Below are 9,153 nucleotides of genomic sequence, written 5' to 3' on the forward strand. Positions count from 1 at the left end.
TGTGCCTTTTTGTTGTTTTGACTATTTAATAAAAATAAATATTGTCACAACTCGAATGAGTATTTTAATTAATTAATACTTTAAACTATCAATAAATAGGAAAATAGTGTTGATCATTGAAGTGCATTATTAAATTCTCTAGAATCATGAAATAACAATCAATTTAAAACCTTTCACAACTTTCCATTCAACCGTAAAGAAAAATATAAAAAAGAAAATGTGTGGTTTTATGCTTTTAACATTAAAGGCTTTTAATACTTCACATCGTGATACATTTAACTGGAAAGAAAAAAAGTTGTGTGCATCGGCCAGGAATCGAACCAGGGTCTTTATTCTTCCAACATTAAATACTTCAACAGTTGACCACCAGGTGTTAAGATGGAGAATTCTAGATGGCTTTTAGTCTATTCCATTCTGATTGGCTGTTTGTCTGTTAGACGATTGTTTCCCTAAACCACTACGGAACAGATGCAATACTAATTCCGACCAGTGGCGCTATAACGCCTTTTAACACAAGTGAACATCATGGATAGAAAATATCGACAACACTTGACTTCATGATGGAACTAGTCCTTGAATCCACGTGAAGGAAGGAAAAGAACAGTTTCTATTCGTCACATTCAAGGTCATTTCTCCATTCAAGTGAGGTATCATTTACGGCTGGGACTTCAGACCAGGACAGTCACCTGGATCCGGGTGAGTTTCTCGTATCCTATTTATACGGTTTAAATTCCCTTGTGTTCTGCTTAATGATTCTATGAGCTCGTATGATTATAAATAAATGACTTACGGTGAGCGAAGGCTTTAAATGTATTACCAACAACTCTATTAGTATCTACCTCGTAGTGATCGAAAAAAGAAAAGGATGATGCATTGGCCGGGAATCGAACCCGGGCCTCCCGCGTGGCAGGCGAGAATTCTACCACTGAACCACCAATGCTACATGGAGACGAACGGGGCTGTAGTACTATATAATTCCTAGAGGGTGCGCTCACCGTTAATTGGAATTAAAAACGTCTTATTTCGACACAATTTTCAGGCGCATTCTTATTTATGACCTATTGGAGACCAAACCACTAAAAGGAAGGGAACGTGTGTGTCAAAGTTTGTGTTAAATACAATATAATTTCGGGAGTTTTGATTAAAACATTAATTTTGTTCGAGGTAATATTGCAATGTGTTCATTAACCACCAGAGTTCGCTCCACAACACTCTACGCTTTGATAGCGTTTTGAACAAGGACGTGGTTAGACTTTTTATATAATATTTGAAACATGCATTATATTAAAATCTATTATCAGACTTTTTATGAGCATTCGTATTTCCTTTATTATGCCTTCATTCTTAATTATCTTTTATTAATGCATAATGATTGCATTAGAGTTTTTTACTCAAAATATAGATTATTATTATGAAGTGTGGCTGAGTTAGACAAAATGGTGAATGGTATAAAAGTAAAAATTCAGATAATTAGTTAGAAACTAAACATTTCTAAATGATTTGCTTCATAAATGAATCCAGATTTTATGTATGTTAAAAATGTACCGTCACTTGCCCTGTTTCCAATACAACAAGTAAAACAGATGATTTATAGGAACTTGAATTTAATTAATATTTACGATATAATGCACATAGAAAGATATTTAAATCAAAAGTGATGCAGATATTTAACAGTCACAAGGAGGATTAGTTTAATTAAATTTTAATTAATAATCCGACTTTGCCAAGATCCCTTTTAAAGCAGAAGTTCCTAATAGCGTTTCAATTTTAATGCATTTTAAATCTGCACAAATGAAAAAATGTCTTCATGCATACACTTTGTAAAAGTTTCCTTCCTTGCACTGATAGAATTAATAGAAGATTTTTTTTTTTTTCTCCAGAAAGTCAGGATGTTTCTTGTGCTCGTCACTACTTCAAACGGCGCGTTGAAGAAATGAGTGAAGCTCGAAGGAGAACCAAACGTGTCATTAGAGTATCTGGTTAATATGCGCTCTTCACCCCTGAGACGTCTTCAAAGCCCGTCGCTTCTGTTTCAACCCAACGCCCAGATTTGATGTGGAGGATTTAAAGGTGGCTCAAGGTAATTTCCGCTGGAGCGCGTGCCTGCAGTTCTGGTATATGGATATGAATATGTTCCATGTTTTATTATTTCACAGCCGGGACCTCCGGTGGGAGCTGCTGGGAGGAGGTGCAGGACCATAACCTGGATCCTGGTGAGTTTCTTGTCTGAGTAGAATGTATTAGATGGTGCAATTTGGGTTAAAATACCCTGGTGGTCGTCCAGAAACAACTTGTTGCTCAATAAGTTCATGAGCCGATTTCAGCAAAATACTGTTGAGTTTAACAAAGTTACTTTTTTGTCATCATATAACAAAATTGAAGTTGTTGTACGTTGTTTTCGAAAGGTTCATACACAAAATGGAAATTCAAAAGCGTTAAGTTCACTTACATAGATTTGTTAAAATCGTAACCTTCAACACTTAACTTAAAATCACAGACACAAACAAACTATATATTAATAAAGATGAAGGTTTTATCTATCATATGGATGAATTTGGAAACATTTTACTGTAGTTTTGATTTTATCATGGTTTGAACGTTAAAGTCATTATTTACAGAGGTTTGCAAATTTTTATTTTATTCCCGTTTAAAGTTCTTATGTCTTTTAAAATTTAAATGACTACAACATTCAAAACAACGTTGGCGTTACAAAGAAAAAATAAATTGTATACGGACACAGCTTTAAAAAAATTAAAAAGGATGATGCATTGGCCGGGAATCGAACCCGGGCCTCCCGCGTGGCAGGCGAGAATTCTACCACTGAACCACCAATGCTACATGAAAACGGGTGAGGCTGTAATGCATTTTATAGCCACACTGTGGCGCTCCCCGTTAAAAGTTTTCTTTCACTAAAATCTTTAACCTCAACCACATTTATTTCCTATAGTAGTCAGAACCACTACGGGAAGGATATAGTTCTTGACACTGGGCGCATCTTTTTCGACCAAGGCCGTATGAATATAAGTACGATATAATATTTAAAAGCACTATAATGAAAAATATTAATGAGAGAAATATATTTAATTGGTTTACTTGCCTGCGTCATCAGTATTACACTGAAGTAAAACTATCCGCGATCACAGCCAAGCCATCCGACGCTAAATTTAGAGTGCGCATAATGGCAGGACATTACGGTACGAACTCTAACGAATAATAAAGATGCACAAAAGTAATCGTTTTAGGTTTTATGTGAATTCAAACGTTTTTTCCTCGTGTTACATCAATACTCATTCAATGCAGAATATAGTGAGTTATGATCTATCGTTTCTTCTACTAGATTGAGTGCTACCGTAATGTTCTGCCATTATGCGCACTCAATTTAGCGTCGAATGGACTGCGGTCAAGTGGGCCGCGATCGAGCCGCAACTTTCAAACATCATGGCTTACGGTAGTGAGAGAGAAGTCACGCATTATTGCCACTGTTATTCAAGCACAATATATTTTTATTATCATCATCAGAAAACCTTAATAGTTGACAAAGATCTGACTTTACTTTCATGTCCAGCAGGTTTTGAAGTATAAGTGAACAAAGTTTCAAGTATTTTTAGTGTAAAAATATGGTTTTATTGTCAATTTAGTAAAGTGTATTGATGTCACTGTTAATCAAGCACGATATATTTTAATTGATGTAAAAAAACAAAAATATATAATAGTTGACAAAGATCTGACTTTATAAGTATGTGGGTCAATATGTAAAGGTAATTAACTGAACTTTATGAAAAGTTTTTGGAGATATTCACAGATTTTTTTCCGCTGTAGGCAGGCTCAATTGCATTTACCCTTCTAAGTTATTTTGTGAAACAGTTAGACCTGAATTACGATTGACATGATGGAAAAAAAGAAAGGTTGGTCTGATAAATGAAACTTGCTGTTATAGTAATAATGTAACTGATATTTACTAGGATGGACAGGATGCTAATCGAAATATTTAAGGATACAAAGTTTTGGTGAATGACGAGCGCAAGATTTGAGAGGGAGGGGATGATTGTTAAATCGGGTAATCATTGATTCTAATTTCAAATGCTATGAAAATGTATTATTAATTATTATTCAATGATTTAAATATGAAAACCTTTTGAAAACTGCCTTCAAGAAACATCTTAAGACATTTTTATTCGTGCAGGCTTTGCCATGATTTTCTGGACGTTCTCAGTGTTATCTTGACTTTTAAGTATATATTTTATTGAGTATTGTTTTGATTGTTTAAGCGCTTTGTGACCCTTGTCGGGAAATGCACTCTATAAATATAAATTACTTACCATTTTATTTAATCAATTTTAATTCATATTCATAGTGCGCTTTTCTTAATTAGTTTTTAACAACCAGATATATTGCAAAATTAATGAACTAATTAATAATAAAAAAAACATTAACAGACGTGCATTTAGAACATTTACCGTGATATTGAAGGCAGCGTTTGGCTGATCCTCTTATTTTGAAATTCTGAGGTTTATTTCCTCCTGTTCGGCATGGGAATTTATTACACAGTTTAGCCATAACTTTCTAAATTAACGTACAGCTGATGGCAGGAGAAACTAACAACTGATAGATTGACAGCAATATGATGTTTAGTTCTATGATGTTAAATTCCACAGTTTCTGCCTGTGTAAGTAGATGGTGAACTGACTGTAACGATGACTTGCTTCTGATTGGTTAATATTGCGTGATGGCTTATGTGATTGGTTGATTTAAGTTTATTATCATTAATTCTAAAAATATAGTATTCAATGGGTAAATATAAGTAAATAAGCGTGAGAAATGTCAAGTGTGACATGTGGTGTAAGAGGGGGTCAAATTGCATGACAATTAAAACGGTTGGAGAGGACAAAAATTAACTTTTTGAACAAATACAAGAGTGGGAAATGTGTGTTTATTTTTCCTAGATATACGATTATTTCTAAATATATAATGAGTATGAGAAAACAAAAAAAAAAGTTTTTTATGAATATGGACAACTTAACTGTTTGGCTTACTCCCACAAACATTAAACCAAAATTTAGACAAAATGAAATAAAAATGTAAATATACCAACAACAATCCGAGTCAATCTTTCATATAAGAAAGGGCCTTTTTGTTTCGATGTCAAAAGGTACACAGGTCAAAGAAGAGCAAAAATGTCAAGATTGCATGTGGATTATTTCTAACAAAGCATCTTTAATTGATGTAATTTCAGAATATGCACATTTCATGTCTTTGGAAAGGTAAGTGGAGATGCACATCCTGACTGACAAAAAAAAAGTGATTCATACAGTAATTGACTTACAGTATAACATCATTTTATGTTAAAGGCAAGTATGTATTAATACATTTCAAGAGTTAATGGATCGAATTAAAAAAAAACACAATCAGGAAGATTTTTCAGAAGTCTGCAATGGACAAATATAATTTCACAAGGAATCAACTCAATAAATACAATCTGCAGCATTTCTTTTAAAGGCCACAATCTAAGAACAGAAAATTCATTTTCATCTGGTCATGCCTTTCACACCTCAGGATATTGTTCCTTTGAATCTTGCCCTCTGAAAGTGGAGGTGAAAGTAAAAAGTGAACAGAATCTCAAAGCTGATATGGTTTTTAGAGGAGGAGACATTTGCCATCATAGAGACAAAATCAAAAGACGTCCTGTAGGAGCTGATGGCAGAAAACTATTAGCAAAAAAGCTGCACTCACAGCTCCCTCGGACCATTTTTTTGGAGTCTCTGCAAAAACTTTCAAAAGTTGTGGTAGAATCAGGGTGCAGAGACAAGGCTCCCACAAAAGTTTTGAAGTCCATTCTTTGGGAGAACAAGAAAGGTCAAAGACCACATTGAAATTAATTCATGAGTCTGTTTGACATTGTCAATACACCCAATGAATCAGAAAATCATGTACTGCAACGGGTAATCATGCGCCCTAAGGGGAATTATGCTGTGGTCAAAAAAGACCATTAGCATATTCCACAGTCGTTGCAAGCAGGATATCAGTTATTTGGACAGTATATGAACTAGTGGTGGGAAATCCAATGAAGGGGAGATCTCCACTACCTGTGGCGTCGTATGTTACCTGTGATCACACCACAGCGTCCGTGACATATTTTCTTCAGTCTTTCCAAACGGAGCACATCAAAATGTTTGGAAATTGAGCATTAAATAGGCCAGCAATGATCATGTGTGATGGTTCGCTCGTTTTAATGCGATCCATTTCCACAACATGTTGTCGAGCTAGTCTGGAAGACCTCCTTCATCAGTACTTTGTACTGGTGGGTGGACAGCAGAAGGGATGCAACTTTGACCTGCCAGTTCTACACCGCTGCATGAGTTACCTCATGAAAAACGCTAAGGATCTCTGCAAGAAACAGTAAGTGCCTTAAATAAAATGGTTGTTTTATTTCTAAATGTTGTAATGCTTACCCGTTTATCTCTATCGCAGAATTCCATAACATTACAAACTGGCCATGCATGTTTTCGGTTTGCTGTACAACTTTAAAGGATATGATGGATGCCCTTCTTAGTACAGCAGTTGTCTTTCTAAGCCCAAGCAAAGGTTTGAGAAGCACCTGAACCACCTGCACGAGATGATGAAAGTAAAGTGCACCATTACAGTAGATGGTGATGATGGTAATGATGCACTGAATGAGGACTATGAGGTAATGTTTCAATTCCCGAGCATTGACTTTCATCCGTTTTTATTTTGTAGGTTTATAAATGAACATAATTAGTTGTAATTAATTTTAAATCACTTTGTTTTATATATACAGTGAAGAAAATAAGCATTTGAACACCCTGCTATTTTGCAAGTTCTCCCACTTAGAAATCATGGAGGGGTCTGAAATGTTCATGGTAGGTGTATGTCCACTGTGTGAGAGATAATCTAAAAAGAAAAATCCAGAAATCACAATCTATGATTTTTTAACAATTTATTCGTGTGATACAGCTGAAAATAAGTATTTGAACACCTGTCTATCAGCTAGAATTTTGACCCTCAAAGACCTGTTAGTCTGCCTTTAAAAGTCCTCCTCCACTCCACTGTATTATCCTGAATCAGATGGACCTGTGTGAGGTGGTTAGCTGCATAAAGACACCTGTCCACCCCATACAATCAGTAAGACCCAAACATTCAGCATGGCTAAGAGCAAAGAGCTGTCCAAAGACACCAGAGACCAAATTGTACAACTCCACAAGGCTGGAAAGGGCTATGGAGAAATTGCCAAGCAGCTTGGTGAAAAAAGGTCCACTGTTGGAGCAATCATTACAAAATGGAAGAAGCTAAACATGACGGTCAATCTCAATCGGAGTGGAGCCCTGTGCAAGATATCACCTTGTGGGGTCTCAATGATGCTAAGAAAGGTGAGGAATCAGCCCAGAACTACACTTGGTCAATGACCTGAAAAGAGCTGGGACCACCGTTTCCATGGTCACTGTTGGTAATACACTAAGACGTCATGGTTTGAAATCATGCATGGCACGGAAGGTTCCCCTGCTTAAACCAGCACATGTTAAGGCCCGTCTTAAGTTTGCCAATGAACATTTGGATGATCCAGAGGAGTCATGGGAGAAAGTTTTGTGGTCAGATGAGACCAAAATGGACCTTTTTGGTCATAATTCCACTAAGCGTGTTTGAAGGAAGAAGAATGATGCGTACCATCCCAAGAACACCATCCCTACTGTGAAGCATGGGGGTGGTAGCATCATGCTTTGGGGGTGTTTTTCTGCTCATGGGACAGGACGACTGTACTGTATTAAGGAGAGGATGACTGCAGCCATGTATTGTGAGATTTTGGGGAACAACCTCTTTCAGTCAGATCATTGAAGATGAGTCGTGGCTGGATCTTCCAACATGACAATGACCCAAAGCACACAGCCAGGAAAACCAATGAGTGGCTTTGTAAGAAGCATATCAAGGTTCTTGAGTGGCCTAGCCAGTCTCCAGTCCTAAATCCAAAAAAATTGAAAATCTTTGGAGGGAGCTGAAACTCCGTGTTTGTCAGCGACAGCCCAGAAACCTGACTGATCTAGAGAAGATCTGTGTGGAGGATTGGGCCAAAATCCCTCCTGCAGTCTGTGCAAACCTGGTGAAGAACTACAGGAAACGTTTGACCTCTGTAATTGCAAACAAAGGCTACTCTACCAAATATTAACGTTGGTGTTCAAATACTTATTTTCTGCTGTATCACACGAATAAATTGTTAAAAAATCATAGATTTTGATTTCTGGATTTCCCTTTTTAGATTATCTCTCACACAGTGGACATGCACCTACCATGAAAATTTCAGACCCCTCCATGATTTCTAAGTGGGAGAACTTACAAAATAGCAGGGTGTTCAAATACTTTTTTTCTTCACTATATATATATATATAAATATATATATATATATATATATATTTTAGGTATCGTCACTGCTTAGGATTTGAAGTACATGCAAAAATACATATAATCTCTTAAATTTTATAAAGGGGATCTTGGTCGTCATGGCCGCGGCCCGGCTTACGACACCCTAGTAAAAAACACATGAAAATTTGTCAATTACAAAAACAAGTACAGTACTACAATAAGCACTTGATAGTAGTCAATAGATTTTAAATGAATTCATTTTATTTTAGAACATCACTGAAGATAACACACAGGGCATCATGGAGAAAAGTCAGTGGTACCTGAAGAGAATAAAGTTCCAAAGGAAGAGACCTACACGTCTCGATGACTTTTCTCTAACCTATCAAGAGATGCATGATGCCAGTGTTATTGAATATGCAGACTCAGAAAGAAGCAGAAGGAAGGTGAGATATTTTAACTATTATTTTTTTTACACCTATTAAAACAAAATAAAGAAAGTTGTGGAGGCCAAAAATATAAATGACGCAACATGCATCTAATTTGCAGTCTCATAGGGTGGAAATGGAGAGGTGGAAGAACAGGGAGAAACGTAAGGGAAGATGTGTCTCTCCACTTTTGACTGCCCTTCCAGTTCAACAACAAAAAAAACAGGTGCACTAATAACCTGCATTTGAATCAGTTTTCATTACAATTAGCTTGCTTAAGAGTTAGCTAGTAAATTCTCTAATCATATACGTTTGTTTTGATTACAGAAAAAGGAAAGTTCCCCAGAAATCCAACTGC

At 36.2% G+C, this 9,153-nt stretch overlaps 2 long non-coding RNA genes across 2 annotated transcripts; both read left to right on the forward strand.

The window, feature by feature from the left end:
- Positions 1 to 517: 517 nt before the first annotated feature.
- Positions 518 to 2,348, forward strand: LOC148079878 (uncharacterized). The gene is made up of 3 exons (XR_015711376.1): positions 518 to 696; positions 1,881 to 2,080; positions 2,157 to 2,348. It is a non-coding gene; the product is annotated as an uncharacterized LOC148079878 (long non-coding RNA).
- Positions 2,349 to 6,262: 3,914 nt separating this feature from the next.
- On the forward strand, positions 6,263 to 8,779 carry LOC148079879 (uncharacterized). The gene is made up of 3 exons (XR_015711377.1): positions 6,263 to 6,396; positions 6,469 to 6,685; positions 8,640 to 8,779. It is a non-coding gene; the product is annotated as an uncharacterized LOC148079879 (long non-coding RNA).
- The last annotated feature ends 374 nt before the right edge of the window (positions 8,780 to 9,153 follow it).

Source organism: Callionymus lyra, chromosome 5 (genome assembly GCF_982586985.1).
Source record: "Callionymus lyra chromosome 5, fCalLyr1.hap1.1, whole genome shotgun sequence".
Taxonomy (NCBI): domain Eukaryota; kingdom Metazoa; phylum Chordata; class Actinopteri; order Syngnathiformes; family Callionymidae; genus Callionymus; species Callionymus lyra.